Source organism: Abramis brama (genome assembly GCF_963993115.1).
Source record: "Abramis brama genome assembly, chromosome: 6".
In the NCBI taxonomy this organism is placed as follows: domain Eukaryota; kingdom Metazoa; phylum Chordata; class Actinopteri; order Cypriniformes; family Leuciscidae; genus Abramis; species Abramis brama.
Genome location: NC_139968.1, coordinates 37,175,678 through 37,202,093, shown reverse-complemented (window position 1 = coordinate 37,202,093; position 26,416 = coordinate 37,175,678). Strand labels below are relative to the sequence as shown.

At 36.8% G+C, this 26,416-nt stretch overlaps 1 long non-coding RNA gene across 1 annotated transcript; it reads left to right on the top strand.

Annotated features, from left to right (window-relative positions):
- Positions 1–20,249: 20,249 nt before the first annotated feature.
- LOC311084900 lies at positions 20,250–20,763 on the top strand. Its single transcript, XR_014606662.1, has 4 exons — positions 20,250–20,280; positions 20,411–20,450; positions 20,553–20,592; positions 20,695–20,763. It is a non-coding gene; the product is annotated as an uncharacterized lncRNA (long non-coding RNA).
- Positions 20,764–26,416: the final 5,653 nt, after the last annotated feature.

The following is a 26,416-nucleotide window of genomic DNA, read 5'->3' as shown; positions in this document are numbered from 1 at the left end:
AAGGTCTGGAATTCATAGCAGCTTTCTTTGGCCAAGGCCCGCCCATAAGGCCGTTTGACCGACATGTCAAACAACCAATTACAGTTCGTTTCGTTCAGTGTCACGTTTCGTTGCGTGGAAATGTCCCCACAACAACAGATCGGCGTGCAACCATAGACTGCAACAAGTCAGTCAGCATAGAAAATCAAAGAAGGAGAAGAAAACAAGCAGTAAGTCATTGATCTGTTTGTGCACGTATAACAACAATTGCGTCTGCATTACCACATCTGATCAAAACACCGAGTAAATCAGTAGGAAACGCAATTACACGTCTGCGCTTTGTTTCCAGGCGGACCGAAAATAAACGCGACACTCGCGCCCCCCGGAAATCCGATAAAATTCAACCAATCAGATGACGACTTCGACATTCCTGAAGTGTTTCCAGTTAAGTGTACCATATGCATCAGACGTTTAGCCAACGTTCCGTGGGCGTGACGTCTGAGGCTGAGACTAAGTGTGCATTGATCTGCACTTCGAATTCTAACCGGAAATAGTAGACCATCCGGGTATCTTTGGAACACTCATTTCAACATACTACGATTTGGGACGTACTAATTCTAGTTTCGCATACTATTTAGGACGGATAGTATGCGAATTGGGACTCGGCATATGTTTATTTAAATGTTGCGTGACTTTGAAGTGTTTTAATGCGCATGCGCGTGATCAAACAACGGAGCACGTGCGCCTATGCACGTGCGCTGCCGCTGCGCCTTCTGCAGATGGAAACGTCATCGACAACTGACAAACAACAAAACTCCCGTCTCGCTGTTGGTTTCACAGCTTTCAGGTAAGTTTAGTCAACAAAATCTCACAAATAATACACGCAAACGTCCCTGACACATTTCTTACGTGTAATTGACACGCTTCTGGTGAATATTTACTTTAAAGAAATGGTTTTGTGTCTTTGAAAAAGTCCGTTAGCATCTACGCTAGCAGCTAGCGTTAACCGGTTTCAGAAGAGAACGTTAGGCCTAAGTTACGTTAAGTTAAGGTCTCATTTATGAAAGTTTGGGTTTTTAAACACGTATTTAGTGTAGATAACAGGTTTTGATAGTTTTGCTGGTAATTTGTCTATGGGAAGTAAGCTAATTTATTTAACCTAAAAGAATGCACTGTATTGTTAACTTAATCAGAGACGTCACCAATATTATTATTTCAGAATAACGAGAGAAAAAATAAAACTCTACAACAAGGGGTGAGTTATTGTTTAATCATGATGATAATTCCATATGCATTTATTTCACAATATATTATCTTAAGATTTGTATATATTTATCTTTTCTGCATTTCACCTCTGTTCTAGCTTGGTTCCTTGTAATAAACCTAACACATGTAATATTGTTGGCTCTGTGACAAATAGCATTATGTTCCTTCCTAGATCATCATGCTGTGATGGCCTGCTGCACCCCCGTCCAAGAAAATCTCCACGGCTATGAACCATATGACTAGTAAGCAAAACCACCTCAAACAATCTGTGCACTACTGTTCAAAGTTTTGGGGTCTGTAAGATTTATGCTTTTAATATAAGTTTTTTCTGTGAGATTGTTCTTGAGAAGCCTGTAGGCTAAATAATCAGCTAAATAATAGACGACTAATACAATATTATAATGGTCATCATAGTTATAATAATAATTCATTTAACTATTATGATAACATTTTATTTTATTTCTTTAGGTCTGTTTTGAGTTATGTTGGCCAATGAGACGGACACCATGCTGTCCAACACAAAGGTATTTATGTATTTGTATGTTTTTTTTTTATTGATCAATACTGAAATTCTTTGTACTTTTAAATGCTGAATGTGGTTCAGGGGGTCGACAACTTTAGGCAGTTATTTTTCACAGATATCTTGGGCAGCTGTGGCTCATGCTCTTAGCCTTTAAAAATGTTTGAATTGATATCCCCAATGCAATATCAGGGGGTAAATATATCATTAGAGTGATATACCTCTTTTGTTAACAGATGCGTTATAATCCCTATTGTTTGGCCCTGTATTCTTCAGGACAAGACCTTGATGCCATCCACAGTCAGTAGATGAAGAAGGTGAGTTTAGCCGAATTCAGTTCTCTTTCCCTTTTTTTAAGCTTAAACGGACACGTGCACGCAAAATGAAGTCAAAATGCCCATCTTGACGAGTTTCCTCGTAAACAGTCTTGTGTTTTAAACAGAAAGAAAACGGATGCGTGTCATTTATATTAGGTCTGCGCATTCGTCTTAAAGGGACAGCAGCCTAATGTACCCGCAGCTGTTTGTGTCGCCAATGGTGATCAAACATCAAAAGAGAAAATGACTTGTAGCTTTAGCAAAGATATGACTTGTAGCTTTAGCAAAGATACTAGCCTGACGTCGTCATACTCAGATTCTGGTCAGAATGTGAGTCTGATACTGCTCCATTGAGCTTTCATTATGGGGCGTGTCTCAACCGAACCAGGAAAAAAAATGCCTCTGCACTCAATTGGATACAGGGTTCGTACGGGTGCTTGAAATCCTTGAAAGTGCTTGAATTTTGATGTTGTGTTTTCAAGGTTTGAAAAGTGCTTTAATTTTGGATAAAATGCTTGAAAATGCTTGAATTTGTAACTGTATTTCTTTCACAAGAAATATCTTTCTGACGAAATAGTTCTTTATTAAATGGAGAAAAAAATTTAGCCCTTCAGAATCAGATACAGATTGATTTGCGTTACGCTGAGCAAAAGTAGGCGGAGTTTTCATTTTGATTTCCGCGGTTGTTTGAATGCACCGTTTTTATTGGCCACGCAGCGGCAACAGTTGAACTATTTTAAATTTTGACCGCGGCGTGTGCGCGAGCTCGCTGAGCTCCGCTTTGGTCCGAGTCGCGCGGCGCAAGCCATTGAAATATATCGGTTTCATTTCATAGCGCAGCGCGGTCCGCGTCCTATTTGCAGGCATGAAAACTCCTCACCTTTCGGCGAAATTCGCCGTTTTAAAACCTAAAAGGGTCACCTACGTGATTTGTGCAGATCCGATGAGAAAATATTTATGGGGGGGGGGGGGGGGGGGGGGGGGGGTTGTTGGGTCGAGGCCGAGGCCGAGGCCAGCATTTTTATCCCCTATAAAGTTACCATAAACTTCGCAGCTTTAAAAAAACAATTGTCATTCCTAATGCCGAAACATGACAGCCAATACGAGTCAGAGTAACGTTAGGGCAGAAATGTTTTCAAAGTCTTTTACACCGCGAGTCTGACAACTGGACACACACTGCCGAACAAAGAACCGCACGTCGGAAAGCAAGCCTGAGGTAAGTTAGTTTACAATGTTAACTGTCCTGTCAGATACAGACAGCGATGTTGCCAATGTTATTATTTTGACATAGAAGTGGGCGAGATGATATCGCGAGCGGGCGCGGGCGCCGTGAGCGCTGAGCGAGCAGGAACAACAGTTAGTGCAGTGTTATTCATTGCGCGGCTCGCGAGCCTCATGCGGCTCGCCAAGCTTTAATTTGTGGCTCGCATGGCGGTAAATTATACGGTGATATGATAATGCATTCACTAGAGATATTTCATAAAAACATTAATAACAAGTACATAACCCGTTAAAAACTTCTATTACAAATAATTTCGATTGGATTGAAAGGGGTGGTTTATAGAGAGAACGTGAAAAAACTTGATCGATTGAAAACCGAAACTGAAACGACGTATGACGCGCGGAACGAGCTGTTCTCCTGATGAATAAAGTGTCATATAAATGAGTATCCTTTCATTCTATAATTCTCCTTTCACTCAGCATCTGTGAAGTGAAGCAGGACAACGGCACCAGTCCTTGTTTCAGATTATCATACAGACGACTGGTTTGGGGCATTTTTAATGCGTGATAAATAGTAGTAGTAAATAGTTTTTTTTTTCTCTGAAACCCGAAGAAACGCGTAGATCAGCGGCCCATTGGTTCTTTTCTTGATTTCCACTGGGCTAGCCCAATCACATCTTTAATGTGAAGTATAGAAATATACTCTTTCAAGTATAGAAATTAGTACAAAACTATTAAAGTTTCCTCTATTTTTCAGTGCATTTGTTTTACAATATATGGCTATTACTATCATGGGATTAATATTATAACTATTATTGTAGCAGTAATGTAGACAGACACTGTAACTAAAGGAGTTTTGAAATTTTCTTTGTTTAATTTGCACCAGATTGATGAATTTAACATTAAAAATCACAAAATTTTCTTACGGGGGAGCATGCCCCCGAACCCCCCTAGAGTGGCAAAGGTCCACTCATCACAGTGATCCAAAAATCCTGTGACAAATACTGGTAATACTATGCCAATGCAGCTTACAGGGTTGGGGGGGCATTCATCACTGTGGAGTATAGTTCAATTCTATTAATAAGTGAGAATTTCATCTGTTCGTGTTAACTCTTACGCGTTACTCACTCATTACATTTTTGGTGGTGGTGGTGGGGGGGGGGGGGGGGGGTATATGCCGCATCCTTCTCACCTTTTTTACCCCTGACCTGTTTTCATGCCTGTATTTGAGAGTGCTTGGTGTGATAATGTAATGTAAGTATTGCATGTCCGTTATGTCACGTTCATTTGTGGAATATGCAGTGAACATTGTCAAAATTACAGAACTGTAACGTGCAAACGTTAGCCCAGTGCATAACAACAGTCGTTGATTGCTGAACTGAAATCAGTCAGTGTCATAAGAAGTATACTGTTACTGTAAGGTTTAGGATGGCCCTATGCAATATTTACACTGCTCTATTCCAGTAAATGTATTAGCTAACGTTATGTCTTGGCCCAAGACATCTTGGCAATGAAATACATTTATCAGGCAGGTGCCTGTGCACTCAGATATTGTTCAAACCTTGTCTATATCAAGAATGTGCCCCAAAACGGGAAGGCCTGACAAATATTTCTGTTCAAATCCTAAGTCTTCATATTTGAAATTAATTCAGTTTTACAGCCTATAAATCACATTATCTGGTAAGCAATATTTGGACATTAATATAATGAAAAGTATATTATTCATATGCTTTAGGCTATATACTTAGTGATACATTTTGAAGAATAAAACTTGTGATTGGCTTAAATATTAGGGCTGCACAATATATCGAAATATTGCAAATGTATATATTACAATATGCATAATTGCATATCGCAACGGCTTGCAATAACTGCGATCATGAACAAAAGACAAAGAAAATCACTCACTGCTTTTGGCTGAATAGCTTTTGTAGCTTTAATAAGAATCAGTAGCCTATATTTAATTCATGTAGTGAAAACTAAGCAGTGTTTATTTTTACATTTGATTAATCAGTTTTTGTTGTAAAATAAACCTAATGTAGGATAACCTGAACCCCCTAAACCCCTTTCAGTCCGAAACCACTCGCAATCATCCGACTTGCACACTCTTTTATCCTTTCTTACCACAATGATCCTATTTAATGTTTACTTAACCAAAGTTTACCACGTTCGTATCATTTTAACGTTCGTAACCTTTTGGACAGAATCCACAAACTTACTCACATTCGTCGAAATCCGTGAAATCCTTTTAACTCTTCCTCCCGCGCAGAGCGACTGTGACCCTAGACAATCTTATTTCTTTGATGAGAACCGATGAGACATTAGGAGATGGAAATTCAGCGTCAGAATAAAATGTTCGAGCGTTATGATTTTTTGACAGAAAATCTCGGCCCCTGTTTTATCCCGATTTATTAACAATTTATCATGTAGCAACGCATATGAGAATTTAACCCACACAAGATGGTTTTATCGTTATGCTACTGATAGAATTACATGGAAAAATTATATCTCCGCTTCCTTTAGAATCATATTTTAACGTGTGTAACTGCTTGGACAGAAAGTGTAACGAACGTTAGTAAATGTTTCCATTGCATCCTGGTGGATTAAGGGAATTCTACTTTCAGTGTTAGTAGTAGTATTTTGTAGAAGACACACCAAAATAAATGTTATGCGCCAAAATTCAGGATTTTATTAAAGGAAATGAAAGAAATGACATAGGAAAAACCAGATGCACTGAATGTCCTACCCTGACATCCGCAATTTCTGGGGACGGAAATAAAATAAAGTCTCATTACACGATAATGCCAAGGCTTAGTGGGATAAAAGTAACTTTATTATTTCTTACATCTATCTTTAACAAAATAGTGAACTAAAAATAAAAAAATGACAACAACTGGGTATTATTGAAATTATATTGTTCATTACACCCCTTGTGGACAGAAACTGTGGAATCGCCCTATAACAATGACATAACATTATTTAAAGTAAGTTTATTTGATTCACATCTTATTTAGAGTTTTGACCTCGACAACCCAAATGCATTTACCGCAAACAGTCTAAACTAAAAGATTGTTTTGGTTGAATCGGTTCAAAGGAGTAGTTCGCGAATCGGACGTTAGCAGACTTGTAGGCTACAACGCGTGTGATTATCCCGGCAGTCAGGACATCGCACAAGATTAGTCAACACAGAAAACATTTCATTGGATTTTGTTTTGTTTATTGAAAGTGTTTTTCATGTCAGCTGAATGTGCAGAACGCTTTTCAGAGAAAATAAGGCAACGTAAAAGTTTTTCTTCTTTTTTTTTGCACAACACCCAGCAGTAATTCAGGGAAAAAAATACCGAATGCTGCACGTGAAACTTAGGTATTCCGATCTTTTACCATCGTGTCAATTCTCAATTGATTTTGATTAATATGCGCGAGGGAGCGAGAGAGAGCAAGACAGTTTGAAGACGGCGAGAGAGCGCGTGAGTGACAGAGAGACGGAGGGAGAGCAGGGAAAGGAAATGCAGCTGAATGAATATGCTGCGTGATTTAAAGCAGCACTCAGTAACTTTGGGATTTCTTCGCTGTATTCTCGCTTTTTGCTCGCAGGTTTCTCTCTAGAGCTCCCCCCACAGCTTCGGAATAGATATTTGACAACACTGTTGTAAAAACTCGTTGGTGATTCTCAGACACCAGAGGCTAGTAGATCAACGACATCAAAGCAGATCGGACATTCTTTAAAACGTCTTCATTCGGGTTCGGACAGTGTGAGAGAGCGCAATAATGACAGCATTTTAGCAGATTTCTTTTGCCGTAAAGCAATTGTTTACATCGCGAGACCTGATCTCACGCGATACTTCCTGACGCGGCGGCCGCATGGCCCGCCGGCTCAAAGTTGCAAGTGCGGATTTTCTGCTCACGGGCACCAGGGGGGTGCGAAACGAAACGGTAAAAAAAGTTACTTAGTTCACCTTTAAATTTAATTTAAAAGAAGTATACTAATGGAACACTTGAATAAACTTATTTTTCGTAAGGGTCATCATCTGTGTGCATGGATTAATATAAGAACCCCCAACTACAGTACACTTAAAGTTTTAATTCATTTTGTATGCATTTGTACAATCTAGTACCTTGATTATTTTGGTTTTTAATTTTGTCAGATTCACTTGGGGGGAGATGTTCGAGTGCGCAGAGAGGCCTGGTCAAGGATTCAAAACAGCACGCGGGATTCCTTATTTGTGAAGGAGTTGGCAGTGGCAATCTGGGGCACTAAGACTCTGGGGGAAAGAAGTCTCACAGGGAAGGAATGCCCCACAACCAAAACCAGCAGGCAGCCTTTAACCCCCCAGAAACTTCAGACATTAAAAGGTAGCAGTAGCCACAAGGTCTTTGTGGGATGCCAAGTACTGGGTTATGGAGTAATACATTTTTATCTCTATATCACCATTTATGTTAATTTCTTTTCAGTCTGTTTCAAGGAGTGGCTTTACAAAAAGAATGTGGAGGAGACAGAGTTGCAGGCCAGATGAGTAAAGGCCGGACGGTTCATCACAGAAAAAATAATGGACATTAACAGACTAAAAAAAAAAACTTTAAAATGTGAGTATGGGATTCCATTTGTGCCAAAAATGAGTCGACTGCTTTGTGCTTTGTACTACACATTTGTCCTTGTCAACAGTAACCTGCTAACAGTTGCCTACTTTTTCAGATAAATTAGTATATGTTGATGTGTATGCTCTCTGTTTATGTCGTTTTGTTCTGTCATCCTTACTGTATTGATTCTAATTTTTCAGGTAAATTACTAAATGTTGATGTGTATGTTCTTTATGTCGTCTTGTTCTGTTGTCTTAACTGTTGTCTCTTTTTGTCGTCTCTTTCTGTCGTCTTGTTCTGTCGTCTTTTTCTGTCGTCTTAACTGTTGTCTCTTTCTGTCGTCTTCTGTCGTCTCTTTCTGTCGTCTTGTTCTGTCATCTCTTTCTGTCGTCTTAACTGTTGTCTCTTTCTGTCGTCTTGTTCTGTCATCTCTTTCTGTCGTCTTAACTGTTCTCTTTCTGTCGTCTTAACTGTCGTCTCTTTCTGTCGTCTTGTTCTGTCGTCTCTTTCTGTCGTCTTGTTCCAGAAAGAGACGACAGAAAGAGACAACAGTTAAGACGACAGAAAGAGACAACAGAACAAGACGACAGAAAGAGACGACAGAAAGAGATGACAGAACAAGACGACAGAAAGAGATGACAGAACAAGACGACAGAAAGAGACAACAGAACAAGACGACAGAAAGAGACGACAGAAAGAGATGACAGAACAAGACGACAGAAAGAGATGACAGAACAAGACGACAGAAAGAGACAACAGAAAGAGACGACAGAACAAGACGACAGAAAGAGACGACAGTTAAGACGACAGAAAGAGAAAGAGACAACAGTTAAGACGACAGACAGAGACGACAGTTAAGACGACAGTTAAGACGACAGTTAAGACGACAGTTAAGACGACAGTTAAGACGACAGTTAAGACGACAGTTAAGACGACAGTTAAGACGACAGAAAGAGACGACAGAAAGAGACGACAGAAAGAGACGACAGAACGAGACGACAGAAAGAGACGACAGAACAATTACAAGTGCACAGAAAATGTGATTCCTTCAGAGTGAACACGAGTGAATCTGACTGCAGTAGATGTGAAAGAAATGTATAAAAATGATGTTATTTAAGCCAGCGCAAATACCTGTTTACATCCTGTTTTTCGGTTGAAGTCCAAAGTAGTCGATTGCCGAGTTCACGCGCATAGGTTTAGTACCTATGATCACGCGCGTGAACTCGGCAATAAGCTGGCTTAAATACAGGCATGAAAACTCATGGGGGGGGGGGGGGGTGTTCGAGGTCGAGGCCAGCATTTATCCCCTATAAAGTTACCATAAACTTCGCAGCTTTAAAAAACAATCATCATTCCTAATGCCGAACCATGACAGCCAATACGAGTCAGAGTAACGTTAGGGCAGAAATGTTTTCAAAGTCTTTTACACCGCGAGTCTGACAACTGGACACACACTGCCGAACAAAGAACCGCACGTCGGAAAGCAAGCCTGAGGTAAGTTAGCTTACAATGTTAACTGTCCTGTCAGATACAGACAGCGATGTTGCCAATGTCATTATTTTTTATTTTGACATAGAAGTGGGCGAGATAATATCGCGAGCGGGCGCGGGCGCCGTGAGCGCTGAGCGAGCAGGAACAAGTATTCATTGCGCGGCTCGCGAGCCTCATGCGGCTCGCCAAGCTTTAATTTGTGGCTCGCAGTTGCATAATACGGTGATATGATAATGCATTCACTAGAGATATTTCATAAAAACATTAATAACAAGTAGGGCTTTAACATAACCCGTTAAAAACTCAGTGTCAGCTGTTAATTATTTCGATCGGATTGAAAGGGGTGGTTTATCGAGAGAACGTGAAAAAACTTGATCGATTGAAAACCGAAACTGAAAGGACGACGTATGATGCGCTGAACAAGCTGTTCTCCTGATTAATAAAGTGTCATATAAATGAATATCCTTTCATTCTATAATTCTCCTTTCACTCAGCATCTGTGAAGTGAAGCAGGACAACGGCTCACCAGTCCTTGTTTCAGATTATCATACAGACGACTGGTTTGGGGCATTTTTAATGCGAGATAAATAGTAGTAGTAAATAGTATTTTTTCTCTGAGACCCGATGAAATACGTAGATCAGCGGCCCATTGGTTCTTTTCTTGATTGACACTGGGCTAGCCCAATCACATCTTTAATGTGAAGTATAGAAATATACTCTTCCAAGTATAGAAATTAGTACAAAACTAATTATGAAAGTTTCCTTTATTTTTCAGTGCATTTGTTTTACAATAGGCTATATGGCTATTACTATCATGGGATTAATATTATAACTATTATTGTAGTAGTAATGTAGACAGACACTGTAACTAAAAGAGTTTTGAAATTTTCTTTGTTTAATTTGCACCAGATTGATGAATTTCACATTAAAAAGCACAAAATTTTCTTACGGGGGAGCATATATATATATATATATATGCCGCATCCTTCTCACCTTTTTTACCCCTGACCTGTTTTCATGCCTGTAAATAACATCATTTTACGACTACTAAATAGAATAACTTGGTGTAGGCAACACCGATTTTTGTCGTTGTTCTCTGTATTGACAGCACTCCAAATGTACAAAAAAATGAGCTCAATGTTAAAATTGACCGGAGTTCTCCTTTAAGATGACAGAACAAGACGACAGTTAAGACAACAGAACAAGACGACATAAACAAAAAACATACACATCAACATTTAGTAATTTACCTGAAAAATTAGGATCAATACAGTAAGGATGACAGAACAAAACGACATAAACAGAGAGCATACACATCAACATATACTAATTTATCTGAAAAAGTAGGCAACTGTTAGCAGGTTACTGTTGACAAGGACAAATGTGTAGTACAAAGCACAATGCAGTCGACTCATTTTTGGCACAAATAGAACCCCATAGTGAGCACTTAATTAAGTGTTGTTAATGTGTTTTATTGTAATTTGCTTGTTGAGCCAGATGTTGTTTTTTGTTAAATAATTGTTATTATTGTATTAATGTATTAATGTTTACTTGTTATTATTAAATGAACTTGTTACATATATTAATGTAAGCTTGCATTTTCATGATTTTCATCATACCAAAATTCAATGTAGCTGTCCAGCATTCCACCCTGGTGAACAGGCTACCATCCTTAACATCTATTACTGTTTACCAGCATAGTTTCCAATGTGTGTAACCAGCATCCAATGTTGGTGCTGGTGTGACTAGCATGGGATGCATTTAATAAATGCATACAGCAAGCATAGCAGCACACGAGCATACCAGCATCCCATGCTGGTCACCAGCATACCAGCATCCCATGCTGGTCACCAGCATACCAGCATCCCATGATGGTCACCAGCATACCAGCATCCCATGATGGTCACCAGCATACCAGCATCCCATGCTGGTCACCAGCATACCAGCATCCCATGCTGGTCACCAGCATACCAGCATCCCATGCTGGTCACCAGCATACCAGCATCCCATGCTGGTCACCAGCATACCAGCACCCCATGCTGGTCACCAGCATACCAGCACCAAAACACAACATATGCTGGTCTAGCTGGTATGACCAGCTATGCTGGTCTATGCTGGTTTTTCCAGCAGGGTTATTTAAGTTTACTGACCTACTTTTCATCTAAATGTGTAACTAGTAACCACCGGAAGTGCGAGTACACTGCTTGGCGATTTCGAACGTTCCGAAACCAGGAAATGAGATAAAGGCCTATTGTAATAGGCTATGTGCACAAGCGTCGCGACGAACTTCCGCTATTGTCAGTTGTCGGCATATCAGTTTCCGGTTTACGGCCGCTTCATCGGCATCCGCTGTAAACAAACAAGATGAGTGCTGCTGTTGTATGAAATAAAGAGATACTACTATGTGCGTGACACATCTAAGTTTCTAAGAACTGTAGGTGGATCTTACGGCCGTTTCCCACATACTCCGTGTGCAGTGTGTGTGTGTGTGTGTGTGTGTGTGTGTGCGGTGCAGGAGCAGGAGCAGTAGCAGCACGCGCTATAGTGCTTCATATATGATGCGTTTGCAATGAATAACTGATTCACGGCTGTACCACAAACACTTACTATTTTTATTTAAAATCCAGAAGTTACGCTGCAACTTTTATTTAATAAAATGTTTTTTCAGCATTGCGATTCTCTTTGTACACATATAACACTCTTTAATGGACGCATGCACGTTTAAACACAATTTAAACAACGGTCTTCTAAAAGTAAAAAGATGACTGCATTAATAAATGCATTTAATTCTATAGGCCTACTACTATTTTTCACAGTCATCTTTTTACTTTTAGAAGACCGGGGTAAAGCAAGGTAAACTACAATTTACTTCAACAAGGCGACATAATGATCAACACTCATTCGTGGAGGTGGAAAAACAAGTTCTTTGTGACATGCAAGATTTATTTTATTAAAATTTAAATGGAAAAGAAAAAAGGCATGAGAGTCGGCTGTTTTTGTCAATTTACAGTTAAATATTTGACCACTTGCTTGAGCAACTTAAGTAATGCATGGAATAATAGCCCTACGTTGTTTAAATTGTGTTTAAACGTGCATGCGTCCATTAAAGAGTGTAGGTTATATGTGTACAAAGAGAATCGCAATGCTGAAAAAACATTTTATTAAATAAAAGTTGCAGCGTAACTTCTGGATTTTAAATAAAAATAGTAAGTGTTTGTGGTACAGCCGTGAATCAGTTATTCATTGCAAACGCATCATATATGAAGCACTATAGCGCGTGCTGCTACTGCTCCTGCACCGCACACACACACACACACACACACACACACTGCACACGGAGTATGTGGGAAACGGCCGTAAGATCCACCTACAGTTTTTAGAAACTTAGATGTGTCACGCACATAGTAGTATCTCTTTATTTCGTACAACAGCAGCACTCATCTTGTTTGTTTACAGCGGATGCCGATGAAGCGGCCGTAAACCGGAAACTGATATGCCGACAACTGACAATAGCGGAAGTTCGTCGCGACGCTTGTGCACATAGCCTATTGTATACTACTAAAGCGCCACCTAGTGTCCTAACCATATACATTTTTCAAGATTTGCTCCAATATGAAAAATATTAAATAGAATTGGTTTAAAAAATAAATCAAAGGTTGATTATTCATAAACGACTCTTTATTGACATTGTTGGATAGAAGGCCACTGACAACTGACAGTCGTGAAGTTGCGAAACCTTTGAAAATTATTCAAACCTGAATGTTGATGTCTGTGGGCAAAACACAACAAATGGTAACAATTAAATTAATTTTAATAAGACTAAATTCATTTTAATTAAACAAATTGCTGTCTTTGTTGTAGGCTACTAATAGGCTACTGACACAAGACAAATAATAATAAAATTGTAAAAAAAAAAAAAAGTAAAAAAAAAGTCAAACAAAGCAATTGCTTAATTTATGCATGTCGATGTGTACTCTGGGAGTCAGCATATACACAGTAGTTCACATTTCACTTTGAATTATTTAGTTGTTGAAAATAGTAATTCTGAGTAGTCATAGCCTATCAAGAAATCCTATAGGAAACCTATGATCAAGTCTATCTGTATTTTTTAGTTACTTGAACTCTAATGAAAGTAAACTTCACTAACTATGCATTTGTCAGTACAACATACTATTTCTATTTCGCTTTACTTAGTTTTTACTCAGTTTGCTGTAAAAACAGAGAAAACTCAACTGTAACCAACTGTAGAAAATATATGATTAGGGATAATACTGTGAAGAGGATATTGTTAAATCAGAGGGATTATTAAAGAAATTCTTACACCAAAAATTTTTAAATTGTAGTTTAAAATAGTAAAATCCCCCCAAAATTAAGCTGAATGAAAGCTGATCATGTAAAAAAAAAAAGCATAATACTATGGGGCGCCGTTTGTAAAGTGGCTCACGCTGAAAATAACAGCTACATTTTGTCACATTTAGCTTCAAACAATGTTTAAAAAACTGGTATAAATTTTTGACGGTCACTTTTTACCACATTTACAACAATATTTGTCAACTTAGAGATATTTTAAATAGTTTAAATATTTTAAATAGTTAAATAGTCTAAATATTAAATGTTACACCTAAATGTTAAATGTTAAATCTAAATGCTAAATATAAATATAAATGTTAAATCTAAATCTAAATGTTAAATCTAAATATTAAATCTAAATCTAAATCTAAATGTTAAATCTAAATATTAAATCTAAATCGAAATGTTAAATCGAAATGTTAAATCGAAATCTAAATGTTGAATTTAAATCTAAATGTTAAATCTAAATCTAAATGTTGAATCTAAATGTTTCGGGTGAAACTAAATATTTAACTAATATGCAAATTCAAAATGCCGGTAACAGGAAGTGCCAAAATAAAAGCTCGAGGTGGTCAGTGTGTGTTTATAGCATGGTTTATAGTGTCAAATAACGAATAAAAACCATCTCATCCGAGGAAATTGACTCTTGGGCATGGATTATCGTGATAATAACTACCTAAAATAATAAACACGTTTGGAGAAACTTTATTTGAAGAGTAGGCTAGTGTCACTTTTATGAAAAGTGCGGGACTTATGACCTGTAGCCATAATAGCCAGCCACTAGGGGGCTCACTTTGACTGAATGTCATGTCATTACTCTCATCACGAAACTCTACAGTTTCTCCAAACGTGTTTATTATTTTAGGTAGTTATTATCGTTATATTATAGTTATTATTATGAGATGGTTTTATTCGTTATTTGACACTATAAACCATGCTATAAACACACACTGACCACCTCGAGCTTTTATTTTGGCACTTCCGGTTTCCGGCATTTTGAATTTGCATATTAGTTAAATATTTAGTTTCACCCAAAACATTTAGATTCAACATTTAGATTTAGATTTAGATTTAACATTTAGATTTAGATTTAACATTTAGATTTAACATTTAGATTTAGATTTAACATTTAGATTTAACATTTAGATTTAGATTTAATATTTAGATTTAACATTTAGATTTATATTTAACATTTAACATTTAGATTTAACATTTAGATTTAGATTTAATATTTAGATTTAACATTTAGATTTATATTTATATTTAACATTTATATTTAACATTTAGATTTAGATTTAAAGGAGCTGTATGTAAGAAATCTATTTCAATTAATCATAAAATGGCCCTGATGTGTCACTAGACATTAAGAAATCATGTTAATTTCAAATACTTATATCACTGACAACAGTGGTATGGCTAGGATATTGTCATTTAAAAAGTGGACTTGCAGCCCTCAGCTGCCCTCAACTGATGTTGATGTTGTCATCTTGTGTTTTGGCCTGACGCGCATCCCTCCACCTATCTACCAATCACGAAGTCAGTAGTGTTTCTGGATCCGGGTTGCCAGCTTTGCTCTAACCTACCCTAACTCTAGTCGGATAAAAATGTCTAAGGTTACTAAATCAAAAATACCTCGTTATAATTCAGAAATTCGTCGTGACAAAGTCCGAAATAAAACCAGAATTTGTATTGGAGATGCTTTTGAAAGATGGAGACGGCTGAAAACGGAGAAGAATTTGAACACAGACGCCAACGTTGCTAATTTTCTCCTGGACAGGCAAGATTCATCTATGCTTGGCTAACTTGTACTTGATGTCAATGGACATTTCATATATTCATGACAGTCGAACAAAGTTATGCATGTTCGTGCAAAGTAACGTAACATTAGCTCACATGGACGTATGCTAACATTAGCAATGCATTATAGGAGCCCGTTTCTCTGTCATTTTGCTGAGACGCTGAGGAAAACAACATTAGCACGCCCATTATGGCAATTTGAAACGTAATTGAGACAGAAGCCTAACTTTACCTCAGAAAAAATGATTCGTCATTCTTTCTTCACGTACAGTATATCGTGGACTAAGTTACACATGCTGCAAGTTGACCTGTATGACCATTGCTAATGTAATTTAGTTACTCTAACAATATTTTCTGATGGGACTGAAAACAACCCTGTGATAGCCATTGGTGATATTGAATTTGTCCCGCGTTATAATTGCTAAATAAAAAAAAAAACTTACTGTGTACGTCTCGTCGTCACTTGCCATTGGAAGCTCATTGAAGCAGCCTACATTTCTGCTGAATCCTGCAGCTTATCTGGCAACCTCGAGTCAGGGGATAGGGGGAGGAGATACACCGCTCTACAGTATTTTTAAAGTGATTGCAGTACCAGTTTTGACCACAATCCTACATACGGTTCCTTTAACATTTAGATTTATATTTAGCATTTAGATTTAATATTTAACATTTAGGTGTAACATTTAATATTTAGATTTAACTTTTTTAAATATCTCTAAGTTGACAAATATAGTTGTAAATGTGGTAAAAAGTGACCGTCAAAAATTCATACCAGTTTTTTAAACATTGTTTGAAGCTAAATGTGACAAAATGTTGCTGTTATTTTCAGCATGAGCCGCTTTACAAACGGCGCCCCATATAATACGTCCTCTTTGAAGTTCAATCAGTTCACAGTTTACTGAAGAGATCTTCTATACTTCCAGCGGCTTTAGAAAATGAGGACCCAGCCTCGAACTAACTAAGGACACCAAAAACAAACATATAATATTTCAAGAACATGCAGCTGATGTCATTTCTACAGGTTCTGATAGATCAACAGTGCAGATAATTCTAGCAACGTACAAACATGTTGATTGGTTCTTTACGCAAATGTGGTTATTTAAAGATATATCTGTGACACAGAGTTCTCTCATTTATAAGAAACTATCATAAGCTGTTGATTCTTCAACTGATCTTCCATTAGTCTCCTCCTCTTGTGGATCTGATGTCATAAACCAGAAGAATGACAGTAGCCACGCCCACCACAGCAGAGACGACCAATCGGATCACAGCTTCAGTAGATCCACAGCAGTGGACTTCTAAATAACCAATGATAAAATAGTGATTTTAGTGAGCCGTCATTAGTCTGTTTCAGAAACTCCAAACTGCACAATCACACTGTAAATATGGTAAAAACAGCGATATTGAAAGAAAAAAAGAAAAATCTAGGAGATTTATTTGGGGCACACAAAATGTGAATCAACAGCAACTTTCATTTTATGAAAGAGAGAGAGAAAAAACACATCACATATCATCAGAGCTGTGGTACCTGCACATGTGTGACAGAGTGTGTTGAAGTCCAGATGTGTGGTCTGGTTGCTGATGGGATTGTTCAGCACACAGCTGTAGGTGTTTTTATCCTGATATTCCACTTCCAGAGGTAGAGAGAGACTGATGCTGAGATCACACACACTGATGCTGGACAATACACTGATTCCTGCGTACCAGGAGAGAGTCGCATCACTCACATTCAACACTGATGAACACACCAGTGAACAATTTGATGATGAAGAACAGTGTGAAGAGTTACTGAAGATGACAGGAACAGGCAGACGAGCTGAGAAAGATTAGAATAAATCACTATCAATACCAAGATACATCTACTTCAGAGCTACACTGTAAAACAAAAATGTAAAAAAATAAAATAAAAAAATAAGAAAGAAATGGTCAAACGACTGACCAAACAAAACCTGTAAATTTACATAGTGAAGGAAATAGTGAGATGGAGGAAAAATATTGCGTTCCCTCACAAATACTTTTGCGTTCCACTGAGAATCTTTGCATTCGTTCAAAACTTTCTAGTTAAAGCTCCAGTATGCGACTTTGGTATTTGACCACAAGAGGGCGCAGTTTCAACAATAACAAAGGCGAAGCTTGATGACGCTATGAAGGAGGTGACGATGGGAGATGTCGTTTTTAATGCGTTTTCACCATCTAGCGATATATCTACATGGAATTAATGAATCATGATCACGGATGAGGTAATTTATTCGTTTTTGTATTACCTGTATGTCTGATCGTACTATTTTATTTCATCATAATTAATGAACTGCAAGGAACGTGAAATGTTATGCTATATTATCCCGTTACAACATACAGCTATTTGTCAAATGATTTGTTTGGTTAATGTTGTGCAGTTTTACGTTTTTATGGTTAATGCCGTGTTGTTTAACGTGTTCAAACCAATATCTAAAAGTAAATTTGAACGAACATTTGCAAGTAATGACTAAATATATTTTTTTAACATCATATCCGATTGTATTTAATTGTACTGCCATAAGCTCATAAGCCTTACCAAAGTACAAAGAGCAATATAACTTTGTTTATAAGTGCTATTATTGACAGTTGCATGTCTTACCTGTCTCAATACACTCGCGAGTGAAGCCTGGTTTATACTCGACGCGTCCACACGAGCGCGAAGGTGCGCGCGGCAAAAATGACGTCATTGCGGTGTGGGCGGTCGTGCGCGTTGGGTTCGCAAGACCCAATTTCGCCTGGCGGTGTGCGCGATATTTTTTGTAACAACGCGCGCGGCGCGCATCCGAAGATGAACGACTTCGAGCCGAATCTGGCCGAGCTCGAACTTCTCACCACACCGGCACCCAGTTTGCACGTCTAAATGAGTTGATTACATTTAAAAAATGAGCATACAATAGCATAAAAAGTATTTTTAATGAACATAAAGGTCCATGTTTAATAAAAATGTTCACGAAACTTAATGAAATGTTTAGTGAAATTAGAAAATATGTAAGAGATTGTTAATTTAGTTCTCATATCCATATATTTTGTTTTATTGTCACAAGTAATAATCTCAGGGTTTACTGGGTTTTACACGATTCTTTTTGTAGTGTGGTATTGGTAGTGGTGTAAAATAAACATTGTCACGTGTGTATAGCTTTCTTCTTCTCACCGCTGATTCCTGATGGTTTAGAGGACAATTACTCGAGTCGCCCCCTGTCGTTTCAAAGAATAGTACAACGGCGAGCGCGTCAAGTATAAACGCCTCGTCCGTTTGCGGAGGTGCGCGCGCAGTCTGCGGAGACTCGCGCTGCGGAGCCAGGCGAAAGTATAACCAAGGCTTAACGCGCAGCTCTCTCCATCTCGAAAACGCCTGCCGATATTTATCTGGGTTTTATTCCTCCGTTTGTCACACAGTCTGAGTGTATCCGAATATGGACGCTTTCGTTTTGTTGGCACTGCAATACTCGCCAAAGAGTTCGTGATCCATAACAGCTATAACCATACAGTCTATGGCTATAACGCTTTAACCACCACTTCCGCATTTGACCATGCGATATTCCGGTGTGGTGGGTCATATTTTTTATTTTATTCTTTTTTTATTCTTTGTCAGACGTCTTTATTGTTTATTGTGATAAGAAAAAAAACCTCAATAAAGTTGTTGTAAAAAAAAAAAAAAAAAAAAAAAAATCCGGTGTGGTGGAATATCCTATCACATGGTCCACACGGAAAAAAAGGGATATTGCGTCACTGAGGCGCGACATTTCTTTTCCGGGACGGCCAGTTATTTAAAATCGGAATTTCTCTGAAATAAAAATCTTTGGAGACTTTTGAGATATTGTAAGTACACAACTGGAGGAAATATATCACACTGTGCAAGTTATTTTTGGAAATTTTATTACAAAATTCCTACATATTGGAGCTTTAATACAAAGTTTCTTGGTGGATTGTTAAACATTGTGGAGAGACTTAGGTAAAGTTGGTTTTATATTCGCACATTCGCACTTTCACGTCTCAATAACAAGCCCAAAAAAGCACATTTTTGCTAAATAAAAGCAGCTACATGATCTTTAGGACAAAGATGGTGAACTACAACACTCTCCACAATCAATCAAAACGGGCAAATATTGTTTTAATGGCATACAAAGTTGCGACTGTTCACTGAACATTCAATGTGTGTGGTAAAGAAGATTAGGGACCGTCTAAAAAGGTCTATTTTTTTCCATTGTGTGCAAACAGACAACTACATTTTTGCAAAGTACAGATGTACCAGCAAATCTCTCTCACATTATGTGTTCTAATGCTATTGATTGCACTTTAGCAACAATAAAAAATGCATTATAATGATTGTATTTAGGAAACCTGCCTCACTTTACATAATGTACATAAATATTTTTAGAATAAAATTACATTAATTCACCAAAGGGATTTTTTACTATCCGAAGGTTGTAGCATGTTCCTAGTGACCACACTGACTTGCTACAGGTGAAATTTTGACAAAAAGTCCCTTACTGTACATACAGTTGACAAATGTTTTTTTTTTAAATTACTGTAATTCACCCTAAGTATTTTTTCGTGTTCCAAAGGCTGTAGTGTTTTCCTACAGAACACACTGACCTAATACAGCTGAAATTTAGACAAAAAGTCCCTTACTGTACGTACAGTTGACAATTTTTTTTTTAAATTACTGTAATTCACCCTAAGTATTTTTTCGTGTTCCAAAGGGTGTAGTGCTTTCCTAGTGACCACACCGACTTACTACAGGTGAAATTTTGACAACAGTGTACAATTATCAAATATGTTTATGTAATGAGCATATTATTACATATGTTTATTACATGTTTATGAAATAAACTGTAAATCACCTATAGTGTTTTTTATATATATCCCAAAGGTTGTAGTACTTTCCTACAGACCAGACTGACTTACTACAGGTGAAATTTTAAATATAACTGCCTTACTGTACGTACAATTATCAAATAAGTTTATGAAAAAATTACTGTAATTCACCTAAAGTATTTGTTCATGTTCCAAAGGCTGTAGTGCTTTCCTAATGACCAGACTGACTTTCTACAGGTGAAATTTTGACAATACCTCCTTTACTGTACATACAATAATCAAATATGTTTATAAAAAATTTACTGTAATTCACCTAAAGTATTTTTTCCTGTTCCAAAGGCTGTAGTGCTTTCCTAGTGACCAGACTGAGTTACTACACATGAATTTTTGACAATACCTCCTTTACTGTACGTACAATAATCAAATATGTTTATGAAAAAATGACTGTTATTCCCCTAAAGTATTTTTTCCTGTTCCAAAGGCTGTAGTGCTTCCCTAGTGATCAGACTGACTTACTACAGGTGGAATTTTGACAATATCTCCTTCACGGTACGTACAATAAACAAATAAGTTTAAGAAAAAATTACAGTAATTCCCCTAAAGTATTTTTTCATGTTCAAAAGGCTGTAGTGCTTTCCTAGTGACCAGACTGACTTACTCCAGGTGGAATTTTGACAATATCTCTTTTACTGTACGTACAATAAACAAATAAGTTTAAGAAAAACTTACAGTAATTCCCCTAAAGTATTTTTTCATGTTCCAAAGGCTGTAGTGCCTCCCTAGTGATCAGACTGACATACTACAGGTGGAATTTTGACAATATCTCCTTTACTGTATGTATAATAATTAAATATGTTTATACAAAATGTACTGTTATTCCCCTAAAGTATTTTTTCCTGTTCCAAAGGCTGTAGTGCTTCCCTAGTGATCAGATTGACTTACTACAGGTGGAATTTTGACAATACCTCCTTTACTGTACGTACAATAAACAAATGTTCAAGAAAAAATTACAGTAATTCCCCTAAAGTATTTTTTCATGTTCAAAAGGCTGTAGTGCTTTCCTAGTGACCACACTGTTAAAAAAAACTGTGAAATTTACAGCTGTGGTTGCCAGTATTTTACCGTAAAAAATATGGTGGCAACCATTTATGTTTTTACGGGATTTAAATTTACGGGCAAAACAACACAATGTAAAAAAAACTGTGAAATTTACGGTAAAAAACGTCAGCTTGGTTGGCAGTATTTTACCGTAAAGAATATGGTAGCAACCTTACTTTGAAAAAACTAAATAAATAAATCATTCAGCAGGATTTAAATGTGTGGTAAAAAAAAAAAAAATCAGCTGTGGTTCCCAGTACTTTACCATAAAAAATACAGTAAGAACCTTTTAGTTTTCACGGGCAACCATTATATTACATAAACCAATAAAAGTTATCATTAAATTTCACTGAAGTATTAAAGTCTGCTTTATGTCTTTGTAATATACTTATAACCATCATAATAACACAAGTGGTAAAAAAGAATAGCACACAATGATTTAAGTATACCATTAGTTTTCCACAAACCGAGGCACATGTTAATATTGAGAAGGTGCACAGTGTCATACACACAAACACAAAACACCATCATGGTGACACATACACATGACTCCAAATAATCTCATAAACATTCATTAAACAATATATGATGTAATATAAACCCCAAATGTATAAAACTGATAACAAAAACCAAGAAGAAACATAATTATTTAAATGAAATAGCATCAAATGTGAAGTGTCACACAGGGAATTCTGGGAATGTCCATTTAGAGAAACAACAGGAACAGAAAAAAGAGATGAGCAGAAACACAAGAACTACAACTGACTTCAGCCACAGCCTCAGATGAAATCAACTGAAGATAAAAAACATTAAATCTGTGAAGATCTCAGCAAAGGAGGATTAAACAACTCCACAAACAGCATTACCAGCTTCACTTATTACTAACCAGACTGACTTTATTTCTGTCACACGTCTACAGTTCTGTTTGAGAATTAACAGAGGTTTAGATGTTGATGATTTATTGTTTCATTTGAAGTCACCATGATGGAGATCAGTGACTGCTTTAGTTGGGCTCTTGACCCTTGACTTTCTGACATTAGTTTTTCTCTGCCTGCTGTAACTCTGTGTTTATAAGACATGTTGATTATGGCCAGGAAATCAGAGAGAAAAAGAATCATGTGATGGCGGTTGTGTATGAGTGATGGCAATCACCATGTTTGATTCACTGAACTCTTATCTTTATTTATATGTGTTATTAATTTGTACATAATTGATTTCAGTAGCCCTATGATTCTATAGCATGTGATCTATCATTGCTGTGATAATCAGAAGAATTTTTAAAACATTGTGTACAATAACGGTTTGAACAGCTGCGTCTTTTAGACACACACAGACATCAAGAATCAGCGTATGAATCTCAACAATGGTGATGATAAAAGTGCAGTGCACTTGATGGAGCCTCCAATCAAAACACATCAGTATCTCCCAGCATGCATTGCAGCAGGAATACATTATGCTGAATTGCCTTAGTATTTTCTTTTATCATTATATCTGCTTTTATTTTTGATGTTGTTTTGTTGCAGCTTTTTAGTAGCTTGTTTTGTGATGTTCAGAGTTTTATCTGATTATTGTGTTGATTGTAGGGCTGGGCGATTTAAATCGCGATATTGTTATGCGCATCTTTTCAGTAAAGCCGGTTCCTTGATTAGTAGTAAATCACCATCACCTGCTTTCAGATGGAGCGGCATTTAGGGCTGAGGAGATAATTAAGTGATTAATTTAGTGATGATTGAGCATTATTGAAGACACCTGATGTTAACAAGCAGAATCACTGAAGAAGAAAATCACAAATTGTAAGTTACCATTAAGGTGATGGGTGTTTGCTTTAGTTGGGCTCTAGACCATTATATGTTTACTTTAATATTTACAGTTGTTTGTTTGCTGTTATTGTTTTATAACAGTTAAATGAACAAAGTAAAATGTTATCTTATAGTGTTGGTTATGTTTTGACATAATCATGCTGTGATCTGAAAAAGGAAACTTATTGAGATAGTTTGGTTTAACTTGTTAGCAGCAGTTTAGTGATTTTTCAGCCTATGATTATCAGTACTTATAATTCTAAATATTTAATAAACATTGTTCTGATCAAAAGACATTCGGATAAATTCATTTAAAACACAGACATAAATAATCAGCCTGTGAATCTCAACAATGGTGACAATAATAAAGCATGTTGCAGTGGCTGCCACCAATCAACTCATTAATGGCTCCCATCATGCATTGCGGTATGAATAAATTATGATCTGAATTGTCTATGTAATTTACTTTTCCTAATTGAATATTCTGCTCCTCACCATTGTTGAGATGCATAGACTGAATCTTGACATCTGTGTGTGCCTAAAAGAATGATTTTTTTTTTAAACAACTTTTAAGAAATCCTTTATATTATATCAAAAATTCTGGGCATTTATGCAGATTCACTAACCAACGACATAAATCGAAGTCAGAAAGAAGGATTTTAATGAGTTCAGTGATCAAGTTCAAATGATGATTGTCATAACATAACCAACACCATCAGATCACTTTTTTTCTTTGTTCAACTGGTGATTTTAATTCAGAAACAACAGACAAACAAAATCTAAAGTTAATAATATGGGTCAAGAGTCCAACTAAAGCAACCATTGATCGTCATAACGGTAACTTACAATTTGTGATTTTCTCCTTCAGTGATTCTGCTTGTTAACATCAGGTGTCTTCAATAATGTTCAATCATCACTAAATTAATCACTTAATTATCTCATTAACTTAAACACTCTTGAGTGTGGACTCATACACTGAGTTTTTGCTGTGTACAAAGAGCCGTAGTTAACTGACAAGCTGAGCCATATCGCATTAATTATCGCTGGCGATACGTCCGCGATATTAATGCGATATGGCTCAGCTTGTCAGTTAACTACGGCTCTTTGTAGTAAATGCCGCTCCATCTGAAAGCAGGTGAAGGCGATTTACTTCTAATCAAGGAACCGGCTTTACTGACGAGATGCGCATGACAATATCGCGATTTAAATCGCCCAGCCCTAGTTGATTGTCACCGTTGTTGAGATTCATACGCTGAATCTTGATGTCTGTGCTGGTTTAAATCAAGCAGTAGTTCAAAACCTTTTTTCTACACCATGTATTTTTTAAAGTTCTTCAGATTATCTGTTGCTCACTTATTATACTCAATAATATTAAATATTTACTTTTAATATTATAATTAATATTATCACTTGCTCAAAGTGAGAGATAAGACTCTTTATGAGATCAGTGAATCTGACCACAATATGATGAGTAATGAGATACATCACCTGATCACATTTTCTCTCTGATTTTCATGCCATAACGTTTGTGTTATATAACCACACAGTTAAGGCAGTCAGAGTAAATCTAAAGCTAAAAAGTCAGAGAGCCCAACTAAAGCAAACACTCATCTCCATAATGGTAACTTCAAACTTTATTATTTTCAGTAAAACATCAACGTCTAAACCTCTGGTAATTCTCAATAATTAGATTACAGGAAACCACAGCTGGCAGGTTTTTATTTTTTATTTTTTATATAAAAGTTCAGTTCAATGTTCAATGCCATAAAACCTAAAATATTACTACCGTATTTTTTATGGTAAAGCACTTGCAAGCTGCTAGTTTTTTACCGTAAACTTTAGTTCAGTGCCGTAAAAGCAAAAAAATTTTACCGTATTTTTTACGGTAAAGTACTGGCAACCACAGCTGCCAGTTTTTTTCCGTAATATTTAGATCACTGCCGTAAAACCTAAAATATTACTACCGTATTTTTTACGGTAAATCGCTTTCAACCAGCTGCCAGTTTTTTACCGTAAACTTTAGTTCAATGCCGTAAAACATAAATATTTATACCGTATTTTTACGGTAAAGTACTGTCAACCAGCTGGCAGTTTTTCACCGTAATTTTTAGTTCGATGATGTAAAACTTTAAACTTTGTAAAATTAGTAAACATTTGCTACCGTATTTTTTACGGTAAGGTACGGTAAATGCAACGGTAAGTTTTTTTTTTACAGTGTACTTCCAAAATCCGTACATTTAACAGTATATTAATGTAAAATTACATGAAATGTCCCGTGAGAGCTATTACAGTTTTTCACTGTATATAGTTAGGGTACATACCGTTAAGGAATTAACATTTTTTTTTCGTTGATTTTTTACAGTTTTTTACAGTTAAAATTACGAACATTTTTAACAGTGCAGACTGACTTACTCCAAGTGGAATTTTGACAATACCTCCTTTACTGTACGTACAATAAACAAATAAGTTTAAGAAAAAATTACAGTAATTCACCCAAAGTATTTTTTCCTGTTCCAAAGGCTTTAGTGCTTTCCTAGTGACCACACTGACTTACTACAGGTGGTATTTTGACAATACCTCCTTTACTGTACGTACAATAAACAAATAAGTTTAAGAAAAAATTACAGTAATTCCCCTAAAGTATTTTTTCCTGTTCCAAAGGCTGTAGTGCTTTCCTAGTGACCACACTGACTTACTACAGGTGAAATTTGGACAATAACTCCCTTACTGTACGTACAATAAACAAATAAGTCCAAGAAAAAAATACTGTAATTCCCCTAAACTATTTTTTCCTGTTTCAAAGGCTGTAGTGCTTTCCTAGTGACCACACTGACTTACTACAGGTGGAATTTTGACAATACCTCCTTTACTGTACGTACAATAAACAAATAAGTTCAAGAAAAAATTACAGTAATTCCCCTAAAGTATTTTTTCATGTTCCAAAGGCTGTAGTGCTTTCCTAGTGACCACACTGACTTACTACAGGTGGAATTTTGACAATATCTCCTTTACTGTACGTACAATAAACCAATAAGTTTAAGAAAAAATTACAGTAATTCCCCTAAAGTATTTTTTCATGTTCCAAAGGCTGTAGTGCTTTCCTAGTGATCAGACTGACATACTACAGGTGGAATTTTGACAATACCTCTTTTACTGTACGTACA